Raw genomic sequence first — 13,268 nt, 5'->3', positions numbered from 1 at the left:
CCTGGGGACCGAGAATCACATTCCACAGGAATTAAATATGGAACTCGATTAGGCATGTTTATGTCTCCGCAGTGACATTTAAAACAGAAGTAATCATTTTCCTTCTTAAAAGAAAAACTCTCTCAAACATAATTCGAAGCTGTCGAGCTATTTCCAGCTGCGGGTCTCGTAAATGTCACGGCCCTTCAGGGGGCGGCTCCCCTTCAACATGCGACTCCACGCCCCGCGCCCCGCGCACTGACAGCCCCGACATCCCCGCTGGCATTTACCCCGACGGAGCACGGCGTGCCCTTCTCCGCGGCTCTGCTGGGTGGCCCGGCACATCCCTCCCGCACCCGGGCGGCTGGCTGCGACCAGCGGGGCCCCGCACCCAGCCACACCCCCTGCCTGACGGGGGAAGGCACCCTGTGACTCCTGCTGCACTCTGGGTAACCCGATGCTGCGCGCCCAGCGGAAGACCGTGCTGCTCAGATGCAAGAAGAACTCGGAACGCATCCTCCCAAGCCGATGACCTACATCCTCGATCGCTGCTTCTCCAGCTCGGTAGCAAACACGCGCTATATTTAAACCCAGCAGATCTATCTTCCTCCTGAAACTTAAATACAGACAAGCCTTCCATCCCGGCCTTCCCTTCCTCCGCACGGGGAGCACAGCCTTGTCAGCACTGGCGGCTTGGGGGGCCCGAGAGAGCAGTGTGCTCCGGTCCCCTGATTTCAGTAACTAGACACGAGCATCATGTGTGTAAAGACCAACATGAGCACATCCCCACGGAGCCCGAGTCCCGCCTCCCGCCCAGGCCAACAGCAGGCGCTGCGCAGAAGGCCAGGCCGGTGCTGCGGTCGGGTAAGCGGGTAACAGGCCCGCACACACCAAGGCCCACGGGCCTGCAGACGCTCCCTAACCGCCCAGCCCGGGGCGGACACCACGTCACCTTGGAAACGGCGGTGCTGGCAGGAAAAGGCCGAGGCCTCGCGGGTCTGTCCTGGCTCTTCCTGGGGGCCGTGGCACAGCGGCAGCTGCGGGAACCCAGCCTGACAGTGTCACCAGCCCTCACTGACCTCTCCACCCAGGACACAGCTTCCCAGCGAGTCACTGCGCTGGTGAGCAACCAGGACACGCTGTCCCTGCGGCTCAGGGCTGTTCCGCTGAGGGCGCCCCTGCTCACAGCCAGCTCTCCTGGTGTCTGCAGCTGCTGGACGCGCGTTCTGATCACCTCTGGCCCTTCCCAGCCCACCCCTCGCAGAGCCCTGCTGTGCGGAGTCCTCGGATGACTCTCCGGAAAGAGGCGGGATAAAACGGAATCCACGCTAGTAGCCTGTTAACCACACCCCCAGGCACTGGCCTACGGGACCCGGAGGAGTGCCGGCCGGCTGTGCGGTGAGGCCCGGCCCGCGAGGCCAGCATATCCCGGCGGCTGGGCGCAGGCTGGCCCCGCCCACAGGGGGCTGACCTGCAGGGAGCACCTCGCACTGACACAAACTAGACGTGCATGTGCGGCGGCTCCAAGGAGACCGGGTGGTCACACCAGCTTGTCAGCCACGAGCACAGGACGGTGGGCACCGACGGGACAAGAACCGGGAGGCAAAGACTGCGATCCTCATGCCGCTGGGGAGAGGCGCGGGGAAGCAGGCTGTCTCCATACGCCCCCGCTGCTCTCCAGAGCGGGGCTGCCCCGCAGGCACACGGGGCAGCTCGGAGTCTCCCAGTGGGTGCAGGACCCGCTCCCGCAGAGCCAGCCTTCTGCTGGACCGTTTAAAGTAACGGCTCGGCTTTCACGATGGGTAGTGGTGTAAAACTTTATAGCTGCTTTATAAAACTAAACATACACCTAATTCTACAACTCAGCAATTCCACGTCGAGGAATTTATCCGAGAACTGAAAACATATGTCCATAAAGTCATGTACAAGAACGGGCCACAGTAGCTTTATTCAGGAATGCCCTGTGCGTCCACAGCGAGCAAACACTGGGGCATCCAGAATCCCCGTGAACATGACACACCGCCCGAGTGAAAGGAACAAGCCAGTGATCCGGCTACAACATTCCAATCCCACAAAAAATGCTGAATTTAATTTTTTTAAAAAGCGCTTTTGCAAAAAAGTATGGATGGTGTAATATATATGTAATACTGCATATATACATAGGCCTGTATGTGTAGCGTGTGTGTGCATGTGTGTACTTTATGTATTACACTAGTGGCCCGGGGCATGAAATTCGTGCACTGGGGGTGGGTGTCCCTCAGCCCAGTCTGCATTGTGTTTGGAAGCAGCAGAGGCACCCGGGGCTTTGAAGGTAAGAATCCAAGGTCACCTGACAATGAACCAAACCTGAGCTCTGAGGCCAACACCCAGAGACGCACCGATCCACTCAGGCTGCCTCACAGCCGTGGCGCCCGTGGGAGCCGTGGTCCACTGAGAAAGCTGAGCAGCTGTCCCTGTCCGGGGGAAGGTCCAACTCACAAACTTCCAAGTTTGCAAAAACGCTTCCGTGTCCATCAGCCTAAGAGACCATGAAGGCCGGGGCCCAGAATGACTGTGTGAGCCACGAAGAAACAAAAAATAAATGCTGTCCGAGGGCGCGCTAGCAAGGCTATGACACAGCTCAACCCGAGGTGTCAGGACGATGGAAACCAGGAAATAACGGTCCTTTTGTTCAAGTTTTCCAACAGCCACAGAAGCCGCCATGTCACAGAGAGGGAACTGCAGCCCGGGGCCCCCCAGCTGGTGAGGGGAGTGCTGGGAGAGGGGGTTTCCGGGCAGCTGACTCAGCACCCAGATCTGGTCAAGGTCTCGGCCCATCCAAAACCTCCACGACCAAGCCTCGCTCCGATGCCGTCCATACAGGTCCCGCTTCGATGGCAGGCCAGGCACCAGGACTATCCCACTCTGATACGCTCATGTGAATAAAAAAAACACATCACTGAAATATGGATTTTCATCTGCATAACACTTTACCAACAAATTCCACAACATTCAAGTGAGAACAGATGATGCACTAAAATATCAAAAACAAGAACCGGGTTTGGTAAACAGTGGAGCGCTATTTTCTCATCACCCCAATGGATTTAGTCTCAATAAACACAAATCAGCAAACAGTGACGATTTTAATGGTATGGTACGGAACGGTATTTTGAGTGACAGCCCAGAAAAACAACTTTCTCAGCGAGGGACAGACAGCAGGAGAGACAAGTCAGAATGGACGACGAAGTTCTAAGGGTTCAGTGGCCCCTGGGTCTGAGCTTGGCCCCGAGCCTTCTCCCAGAGACAGCTCCCTGGCCGGTGACGGACAGCAAGGAGGGAGCCCTGGAGCCCTGGGTCTTCTCTAACTGCCCCACACTCCGATCCCGGGTGCCTGGTGTGTGCCAACAGTGACACCCAAATCCCCGGCCCAGCGCTGGCCCACGCAGCCTCCTGCTCGGGACCACCTCCGTGAGGATGAAGCATCAGGTGCAGCCTGCTGGGGGCAGCTGGGCAGGGGTGGGATTCAAGCCCTGGTGGCCCGACTCCTCTGGACCTGCTCACCTGCCTCACCCCCTCCACGGCCCCCCCCCCCATCATCTCTGAAAGTGACACCACAGTCAAACCTCAGACTGACCCCCACTTTGTGAAGCTCCAGTGAGCCAGGCCTGGGAGCAGAGGAGTCCAGGCCCAGCCCAGAGAAACGCAGGCCGCCTCTCCTCGGGGTCAGCGCCCCTCCCCCTGAGCACAGGAGGCTGTTGGCAGCTGGCACTGGGCACAGCTGTAAACTGTACGTCATTGCAGAGAGCGGGCTGGCGTTCGAATCAGATGAACCGATTCAGTTTCTCAGATGCAGAGCTCAGGACTTCCTGGGACACAGAGCGACCACCCTCCAGCCGGCGAGCTCCGGGCAGGAGGAGCACCTGCCCTGTACGTGCTCTCCGGAGCCGGCCGGTGCGAGCCGCACGGAGCTGGCTGCCCTGGGGTCCGCAGACACCCCTCCCTCCTGGCCGTGGCCCGGAGACCCAGCTTGTTTGCATGGGCAGGACGGAGGTTCAGACACCACACACACCGTTTCTGACTTCACCTCACGTTAAGCAAGAAACAGACTACAGGTCAGAGGGACAGACAGAGCTCTCAGAAGCCGCATCCTGGACCCCGCTGTGGCCCACGTGCCGGGCTGCCCAGACCACGGCGGCCCCGTGGCCCACGCTTCCACCCACTTCCTGTTCCAGCCCAACAGCCACTCGCCAGGGACTGGCTATCCCTCCCACGTCACGGGCGGGGAGACGGAGCTCAGCCCACGCCCGAGTCCACAGCAGCAAAAGCAGAAACCCCAACGGAGTCCCCGCCAGGGCACCAGGGGGCCCTCAGCAGAGGCCGGGGCAGGGGGCTGGCGGAATGAGATGGAGCTTCACAGGATGGACCCCTGCTTCCTGCCACCGACCCCTCCACCCCGGGCGGGGGCAGGGGAAGGGGAGGGGGAGGCGTGGTGGTCAGGGCATGGCTCTAGCTCTGAGCTCAGGGCCAGGTAACTCTAGGCAGGGCTGGGGATCTGCTGGGCTCAGGGTCCCCTGGTCTCATCACTGCCGAGGCTGAGGCTCCTCCATGAGGGAGGCCTGCCAAGCCCCGGGGAGAAGAGAGATCCTATGGGTGGGCTGGGAACGGCCGCCGAGCAGAATGAAGGCAGGGCACCCCGCACCCCCAGGGCCCCTCTCCAGGTGTTCAAGGGAGGAATCCACCCACCAGACCCCGTCTGAGCCTCGTGCCCTCCCACCCTGGCCCCTGAGTTGGCACCCCCTCCCTCCCCACAGCAGCAGTAGCTGAGGCCGCTCAGCCAGCCTGCGGGTTAGACCCCCCGCCCTCCCCCCACCCCAACACGGGGCACCCAGGATCTCAAACTGCCCCCCGTTAGTAACTACACAGCAACTGAGCCCCGGGCACCCCGCGGGCCAGCCGGAGGCGTCTCCTGGGCCGGGAGCCACAGGTTCCACGTGCGCACTTCCTCTTCCCGGGGCCCCCACAGCCCTGCCCCCCCCCCCCCGGAGCCTCCACAGGAGCCCACAGCCCTGGCTGCCCCCCCCCCCCGGAGCCTCCACAGGAGCCCACAGCCCTGGCCGCCCCCCCCCCCCCGGAGCCTCCACAGGAGCCCACAGCCCTGGCCGCCTCCCCGGAGCCTCCACAGGAGCCCACTGACCCACAAGCAGGGTTCCCGGAAAGGCCCAGGACTTCCTCCTCCCTCTCCGCACCCCCCCCCCCGCACCCCTCCCTCCGGTCCATTCACAGCGCACAGCCCGCCCCCACCTGACACCAGGGGACACGCACACGGGACCCTCCCCACCCATCCCCCTGGACGCATGCCAGTTTTGGGGCGCACACCCCACCCAGGCACGGAGCCCCGACAGGCTGGCAGGCCCGAGCCAGCCCCGCTTGGTTTCCTAGGCGACCGCCGCCCTCCGCCGGGGGCACTGACCGAGCTGAGCCTCCGGGTCCGTGAGGAAGCGCTCTCCCGGCTGGGCCGGCCCGAGGCGGTGGACGGCAGCCAGCTCCCCACCTCCGACCCGCCCACCCTCAGCACCCCGCACCCACCGCACCTGTCCCGCAAGACTGATTCCACTCTGCTCCCGCGAGCCTCGCAGAGCTGATCCAGCACCAAAGACCCTCACCTGCGGGGGAAGCCCGGTCCCTGCAGTCCTGCCCACAGCGCTGCCGGAGCGGCGCCGGCCCTGCACACACGGAGGAGCCGGCCTCCCAGGAAGCCTCTCCCCGGCCTCGCCCCCGCCCAGCCTGCGGGGCAGGAAGTCGGGACCTGCCCGGTTCCGGGCCTGTGCCCGCGGGCAGGGAACAGCTGCGGGCGCGGGGCTGGGCAGTGCTGGCTGCTCACAATCACCTGGAGCTTTTCCAACCAGAAGCCGAGGCAGGTCCCACCCAGACCACGGACTGGAACGCAGAGGGCGGGTGCCCAGGCCCAGGCAGGAGGACAAGCAGGGGCTGGAGGGACCTGGCAGAGGGCGGGCACCTCCAATGGACAAGCCAGAGGGAGCCAAGGTGGCCCCGCCCACTGCAGCCCACACGTCCCTCCTGAAGGGGCCTTCCCTGGGTCAGTGTATAGATGGGCCCGTTCCCAGTCTGGGACCACCCGCCCCTCCCGGCCTTGCTGCCCGGCCACCACGCTGTTTTGTCTGCCTGTGTGGTCCCTCCTTGCAGGCAGGACCTGGCCGGGCCACCATCCCAGGGCCGCGTAGCATGGGTGGGGTCTGCTGCCCGGTCCAGCCTGCCCCACCACGGCCGGAGGTGACTCAAGGCCACTGCCCGGCAGGCGCTGGGAGACAGCGGCAAGGCCAGCAGCCCCCTGCTGCAGGAGCGCCGCCTGGGCACTGAGGGCCTCCCTGCTCACGTCCACTCACCCTGAACCCACCAGCAGAGAACCACTCCCAGGCCCTCCGCGTGCACTGGCACATGCCCGGCGCCGTGACCTCGGACCCACTGCCTGTTACAGAACACGGTCCCCTACCCTGACCGCCAGCCCCCGGACCTGACATGTCGGGAGAGACCTCCCCCGCCTCCCCAGGGCGACAGGTGTCTTCTTCCCGGTGGCGCTGCCGTGGCTGTGAGCCAGGAGCCGTTTCCAATGAGGGGTGCGGGCCTGCAGGTAGCAGGGCGCAGACCACCCAGCTCTCCCCCAGCTCTCAGCACCGCCGCCTCTGCCAGGACACGAGCTGTATCATCACAGGGCGTGCTCCTGTGCTTACTGTGTTCACCTCAATCGCCCCATCACAACCCACGGGACACGTGGGCCATTTCGGAGAAGGGCCTGGACACCAAGGGGACAGGGAGATGGGCTGGGAGGACAGGACACCCTCTGGTCAGAAAGGGCTGTTTCGTCTTTTTTGTTATTGATGTGTTTTTAAAAAAATGTAAATTCTTTATTGTCGAAAGTATTACATGTCTCCTTTCTCCCCCACTGACCTCTCCCCGCACGCTCCGCCTCAGCACAGCCCTCACCCCCCACTGGACACAGCAGTTTTTATCAAGGGTTCGCCATGGGCCCACAGATGGTCTGGCTTCTGGGCAAAGTAGCCGTGACGGAGCCCAGAGCGGGGTCCTGGTGTGCCGGGTCCAGCCGCCCCGCAGCAGCCAGTTCTCCTCAGGGATGGGGCGAACAGCACACTCCACCACGGTCACTATCTCCTAAGGCACAATGTGCTCCAGCCAGAAGCACACAAAGCCTTCCCAAGATGCTTTCCAAATTCCAGACACTCGCTGGGCCGCAAAGCGGGCCCTGCTTCCTCCTGTTTCCCGTTTCACACGGGCCGGCTCTTAATAAAAGAGAATCACCCATTTATTTGCTTACCGTACACTCGGAAAGACAATAAACTGGAAAGGCTTCATAAATCTCCCAGGGAATGCCTTTAGACAAGGACCGTCAGCAAAGCTCCGTAAATAACCTCTGCAGCCTCGCAATCACCTCAGCACTCGCTTTCCTTCCTGCCTTTGTACTGATCTCCCAGCAAACAAATCAAACCCCGCACCACACGGCTTTTCTTCTCCTCGAGGTAAGACGGAAAACATCCGGGCGTCCGCTGGGGCTGCTGGCCGGGCGCTGACATCAGGTGCAGAGTGGAGGCCAAGCGGACCAGACCGGGACACCCTTGCACCCCACTCCACCCCCAACCGGCCACGCCACTCTCCTGACTTACAGAACCAGCCCGGGAGCCACCCAGCCCGGGGACACACCGCTCCTGTGCAGGAACCACAGCAAAGCCGGGCAGACCCCTATGGAACGGCTCCCCACTTCCTCCCGGGGGGGGCTGGGCCCCTCCCTCCCTCCCTCCTCCCCACCGCGGGGACGGAGCCTCCACAGGCAGGTGCTGCTCACTCATTGGAACGCCCAGGCCTCCCGACCTGGCCCTGCCCGCCACGTCTCCCCACGCACCCTGGACGGGCTGATGAGAACGACCTTGGGCGGCTCAGAAACACCGGAGACGGACAGGCGACCGCGGAGGTTTCAAGGACTGAGCTAAAAATAAGTTCAAACAGGAGGCGGCGGAGGCCGCAGCACAATCAACATGGGGACTCGCACGCGCTGCTGTAATCAGTGTGCGATCAGGGAAGGATCGCCGCGGCACCAGAGGGTGACTCCTCCGGCCGAAGGCTAAAGAGCCAGCCGTGCCGACCGCCGCCCACACCTGCAGAGGCCCAGCCCCTGGAGACCCCCGTCGGCTCCAGTGCCTTCAGCTTCACCTCCAGACCTCGGTTCTGAGCTCGAGGCTCGCTCACTGGCCCCGGCAGCCACGTGCGTCCCTGGCCGGGCCGCTTGGTGGGGGTGCAGATGTGGGCGCTGATGCACGGCCCACCCAGCAGCCCACTGAGGCTGGGGCGCACCTGTCACCCAAGAGCTGCGTCCCTGCAAGTTAGAGCTGGCGAGCTGGCCCCGAGAGGCCACACCCAATCCTGCTGGGGATCCCTGGTGCTCAGTGAAAGGAGCGGTGTTATTATTGCTATTTACCCACCACAGGCATTTCTAATATTCCTGAACGTAAGCTCAATCAGAAACGTCCAGCCCAAACCCAGGCCTCGCCAGATCTTCCCAACGGGCACCCCTGAGACGCCGCCTGACAGGTGCCAGCCCAGGACCTGCTCTGAGCCTCGGCCAGCGGGGCCTGGGCACAGGGTGGCAAGCTGCTCACCCACTCCCCTCCAAGATCCACTGTGGCTTCTCACCTTGAAGCGACCCTGGGAGCCAGGCATGGGGCCCACGGCGAGGGCAAGACCCCAGCGGCCCCGGGGCCGCCTGGCACAGCTGAGGATGGCACCACTGAATATGCTTGTCGCCGCCCTTCTGGACAGAACTCACGTGTCTCCCTTTTGTTTAAATGAACCTCAGCCGCTGGGCAACTTTTCCCTGGCGAGGACCACAGAGGGCGCTGCTGTTGGCACGGAGGACCAGGGTCCTCCCACAGTAAGAACTGCTGGGCAGCGGGCTCCAAGCTCTCTGTTCAGGGTCCAGGACGCTGGTGCCAACACCCTGCCCACCGGCTCCTGCAGCCTCTGGGCGTGCTCAGGTGCCAGCTCCTGGCCCCGGACTCCTCTCCGCACCTGGAAGCCCTGACTCCGGTAAGCATGTGACCATGTCTTCATGCCCCGGCTGCTGGCAGCTGAGGGCCGCCTGGGCCCGGGATGCTGAGACACGGGGTTCAGGGCAGAGACCAAGGGCACGTTTAGGCTGAGCTCAGGCGTGAAGGTGTCCTAACATCGAATGCGCACCCGAGACGTGGCCAGAGCCGCTGAGCGCAATGCAGGCGGCCGCCCACCCTCAGTGCTGGGGCTGGTGTGTGTGTGTGTGTGTGTGTGTGTGTGTGCGCGCGCGCGCACATAACCAGCAACAACCAGAAAATTAACAAACACCGCGATCCCAGGTAAAATTTTAAAACATTCCTAGACTCACTTCCCCCCACGGAACAGAAGGAAGGAACCTGAGAAAGCGAGTTGATGGCGGCTTTGCTCACAGTGCGACTGGGACAGGGCGACCACGCGTGTCCAGCGCCTTCTCCTTAAACGCCACGGTTGGAGTCAGGGAGGGACTGGAGTCAGGGAGGGACACTGGCCAGGGGTGCCCCACAGGAAGGCTCCCCAGTCCTCCAGGCTTCGCACAAACCCCTCCTGGCCTCCCTACCCCTTCCCTCCCCCCCAGCACCTGGGCCAGGCCTCCCCCTCAGAAGACCGATTTGCTGGGTGCTGGGCACGGGACCCTGCTTGACGGCGGGACTGTCTGACCACGTGGTGCCACATGCCTGCCAAGGCCTGCAGAGCTGCACCCTGGCAGGGACCCCGCACTGAGCGCAAATTCTATGGACATAACCAAGGTTTAAAACTAGAACCAGGGATCTCCCGGTGCAGTGAACTGACTGCTCTGCAGCCAGCGGGAGGCGGTGACACCTGCAGACACCCTGCCTACCAGCTCTCCCGAGGGCTGGCCTCAGTCCACCCAGCACGGCCCAGTCACCCCTGTACACACAGCTCCGTCTTCCTGAAACCCGCTGCGCCCCAAACAACGGTGCCGGGAAGGAGCCCAGACCTCCAGCAGCTGCAGCCAGGAAATGAAAAATGAGACTCCCCGCAAGTATGTTCCTCACTTGCTCTTACCTTGGGGTCCATCCGTCACATCCAGCTGCCCCCCACTCCCTCAGCCTAAGGCCAAAGGCACAGGTGTCACAGGCGAGGACGGGACAGGTGCCCGCCGACCCTTCGCCACACGGCTGGGCCTACCTCGCTGGTGGCTGCCATCGCCATCCTGGGCCAGGCTGGGCCGTGGGTGCATGGGCTGCGCTCCCCCTAGAGGCCACACCCAGCCCAACAGGTCCCGGCGGGTGGCGCCAAGACCCCGGGGCCTCCATGCAGAATCCAGGTACCAGTGCCAAGGGGGAAGCACCTCGGTGTCGTTCACCGGGGGGCTAAGGGCAGAGCGTCTCGCACCCTGTCCCTTGTTAGAGAGGACACACCCTGAGCCCTGGAGGCGCCGAAGGGAAGGCAGCGAGGAAAGGGACGCTGCCCACAGCCTGCGCCTACCCGCTGGGCCGGAAGGACAGCAGGACCAGGCGCACGGGACAGAACCAACCGGGGGAAACGGTGACGGACCCACCATGCACCCAAGTCCGTGAGCTCCCACTTCTCCCTCTCGGCCCCGCAGCCAGCTGGGCGCTGACAGTCCCTGGGCCCCAGGGCCCTCTGCAGTGCTCCAGGTAGAGCACCTGGGAGGGCACCGGGCATTCTTCCCCAATGACTGGCAGCTGAACCCAGGCCACAGGCAAAACCGAGACTCTGTTACCTTTGGTAAGGTATCTTACCAAAAAGGTACCTTTGCCAGGTGTCCGGAAGTGGGTTTTGATATGTAAATCCAGGAATGCTAGGGCCTACTCAAGAATGCACATAATCTCCTCTGTCTTGGCTTTTGGTGAACTTCCTGGTATTTGGGGATAAAATAAACCCACGCCTGGCTCTGGGTCACTGTCCTTCATCAGAGAGGTCCCAGCGTTTCCCTTCTCTCTCTGTGTCTTGTCTTTCTTTCTTTCTTTCTTTCTTTCTTTTTTTTTAAAAACATATTTTATTGATTTTGTACAGAGAGGAAGGGAGAGAGTTAGAAACACCGATGAGAGAGAGTCATCAATCAGCTGCCTCTTGCACACCCCCTACTGGAGATATGCCCGCAACCAAGGTACATGCCCTTGACCGGAATCGAACCCGGGACCCTTCAGTCCCCAAGCCGACGCTCTATCCATTGAGCCAAACCGGTTTCGGCTCTTGTCTCTTTCTTTCTCAATCCCCAGCCCCTCCACTCAAAGAACCGAATTATCTCTTTCCGTGCTGGACTCGGGAGAGAGATCCCGCCATACTCCACCCTCACCCGCTGGAACCACGGCCACAGCCCTGAATGCCGTGCCTGCCGGCGGTAAATCTGAACTCAGGCCCTCTCTCGGCACCTGCAGCCCCAGCCCTCCCACTGCCCACGCCTCCTGCTCTCCATGCCCATGGAGCAGTAATGCCCGTATCTGAGAATTCCCTCAGGGCGAGAGATGGGTTTGCCATGCATCCGTCAATGCCCACACAGATACCCGGAGGACACAGAGTACAAGGAGGTGGGGGCCCCTTGCCCAGGCCTTCCGCTACTCAGGATGGGGACGGATGTTCCGTCTTACACACCAGCCAGTCCTTCTCCAATCAGAGCAATAACCTTCAGTTCTTCACCGGGTCACCCTCCCCTCCTCTCAGCCTGGGCACTCTCCCCAGCCGGGCACCCGAGCCTTGGCACCCACCCAGCTCGTGTACACTCAGCGCTTTGCTGAACTTCAGCAAAAACCCTACTGGCTCTTGCTCAGAGCCCTGGCACCTGGCACGCAGGAGTAGCTCTATTTGCTGGAGAAGCACATTCTCCTTAAACAGGCAATTCTCAGAAGAAGCAAATCCATCTCAATGTCACTGCACAAATCAATCCAAATTGAATTACCTTACCATAATGTAAAAATTTAAAACCCCATGCATAAAATATTATGCACCATTTTTATTTGATCTACTAAATCACAGCTTCCCCAAACCTCTTCCAGGGGGCGTTCCAGGAACGCACAACCGCTGAACTGGTGAGCGCACGCGGGACGGCACCAGCACTGGCTGCCCCGGCTTATGGGAACCTCCGTCAGGCGTCCTGCTTTACTCGTATTTAATCTCGATCAGGACGTCCGTCTGGAAATAGAAAGGTATGAGTCTCCATAAACACCATAAATCACAGTCACTTATTCCTGGCGCAAGCCCACAGCAGCCCCAAAAGAAGCTGCCAGGGCCCGCAGGCTCCCGCTCCCCAAACCCGAGCAGCGGGGGGGGGGGGGGGGGGCTCCTGACGGCGTCCCGCACACCCAGCCCCGCGCTGCTCTGCCCGCATCGTTCCGGGAAAGGCCGCCATCTCTCTGGTGCAGCTCCAGGAGTAAACGGCTCTGGTGCAGCTCCAGGAGCGCCCCCAGCAGCAGCTACCCATCCAGAAAGGGCCAAGACGGAGCTCTCATCACGGGCAGAAGGAGGCCCCTAAGTCCTTCTCTGAGGACATCACGCTGTCTTTTCAAGTTCACCTTCAAGGAGCAGGAGTGACCCCCGAGGAAGCTCCAGGCTCCCAGCTGGATGGATCCCCCCCCCAAACCTCCGCACCCCTCACCCCAGGCTGGTGTGAGTGCGGTGTGGAGGATGGCTGTGAGCGCTCCCACGGCTGCTGAGCTGTCCGTCCGTCCGTTCCAAAGCGCAGTGCCCGCACTGCCTCCCGGCTCATGGCCGGTGGCTACTGAAAGCCAAACAAGCACATGCCCCAGGGTTTCTGCCGCCAGAACCCGGGTGAGCTGCCCTCTGCCTGGAAACGTGAGCCGTCGGCCCAAGTGCCCTCCTTAACGCCACAGCCACGATAAAAGCATTCGCTGCAAACGTGTTTCCTTTCGTTTCCGAGTTCAAGGTGTCTCCCCAAACCCGAGTCTGGCAGGCGAGGCAATGATGCTGTCCGCACCCCCGCTCCTGGAGGTGGGCGTGCCTGTGCTGGTCCCAAGTCCAGGCTCAGTGAGACCTGCCCCTGCGTCCGCCTGGACGTGTGTCCACAGGTTTTCCATTCACTGGCACCGATTTTGTAAAGAGGTCTCTCTCCTGGGCAGGACATGGCGACACCCGCCCCGAATGCCAAGTGCGTCAGAACAGGCCCCGCTCCCATCTGGACGCACACACGTGGAATGGCCCCAGGTCCTTAGGGACGTGCTGTTCGGCTGGGGGGCATCCCTCTTAACCGC

At 61.9% G+C, this 13,268-nt stretch overlaps 1 protein-coding gene across 8 annotated transcripts in view; it reads right to left on the bottom strand.

Moving 5' to 3' along the window:
• The window catches only part of CTBP2 (C-terminal binding protein 2), a 76,598-nt gene that overhangs the window by 50,285 nt on the left and 13,045 nt on the right, over nt 1–13,268 (bottom strand). Inside the window, exon 1 of one of the 8 annotated variants that reach the window (XM_084904553.1) lies at nt 5,622–5,684. The exons of 6 other annotated variants lie outside the window; for them this stretch is intronic. The gene's annotated coding sequence lies outside the window, so the exon portion shown is untranslated. Of the gene's footprint in view, nt 1–1,058; nt 1,408–5,621; nt 5,685–13,268 lie in introns of those variants that run through there. One more of the 8 variants, XM_084904554.1, reaches the window with a different exon arrangement.

The sequence above is a fragment of the Pipistrellus hanaki genome (genome assembly GCF_964339955.1).
Source record: "Pipistrellus hanaki genome assembly, chromosome: 14".
NCBI lineage: Eukaryota > Metazoa > Chordata > Mammalia > Chiroptera > Vespertilionidae > Pipistrellus > Pipistrellus hanaki.
This window is presented reverse-complemented; position numbering and strand designations above follow the sequence as displayed.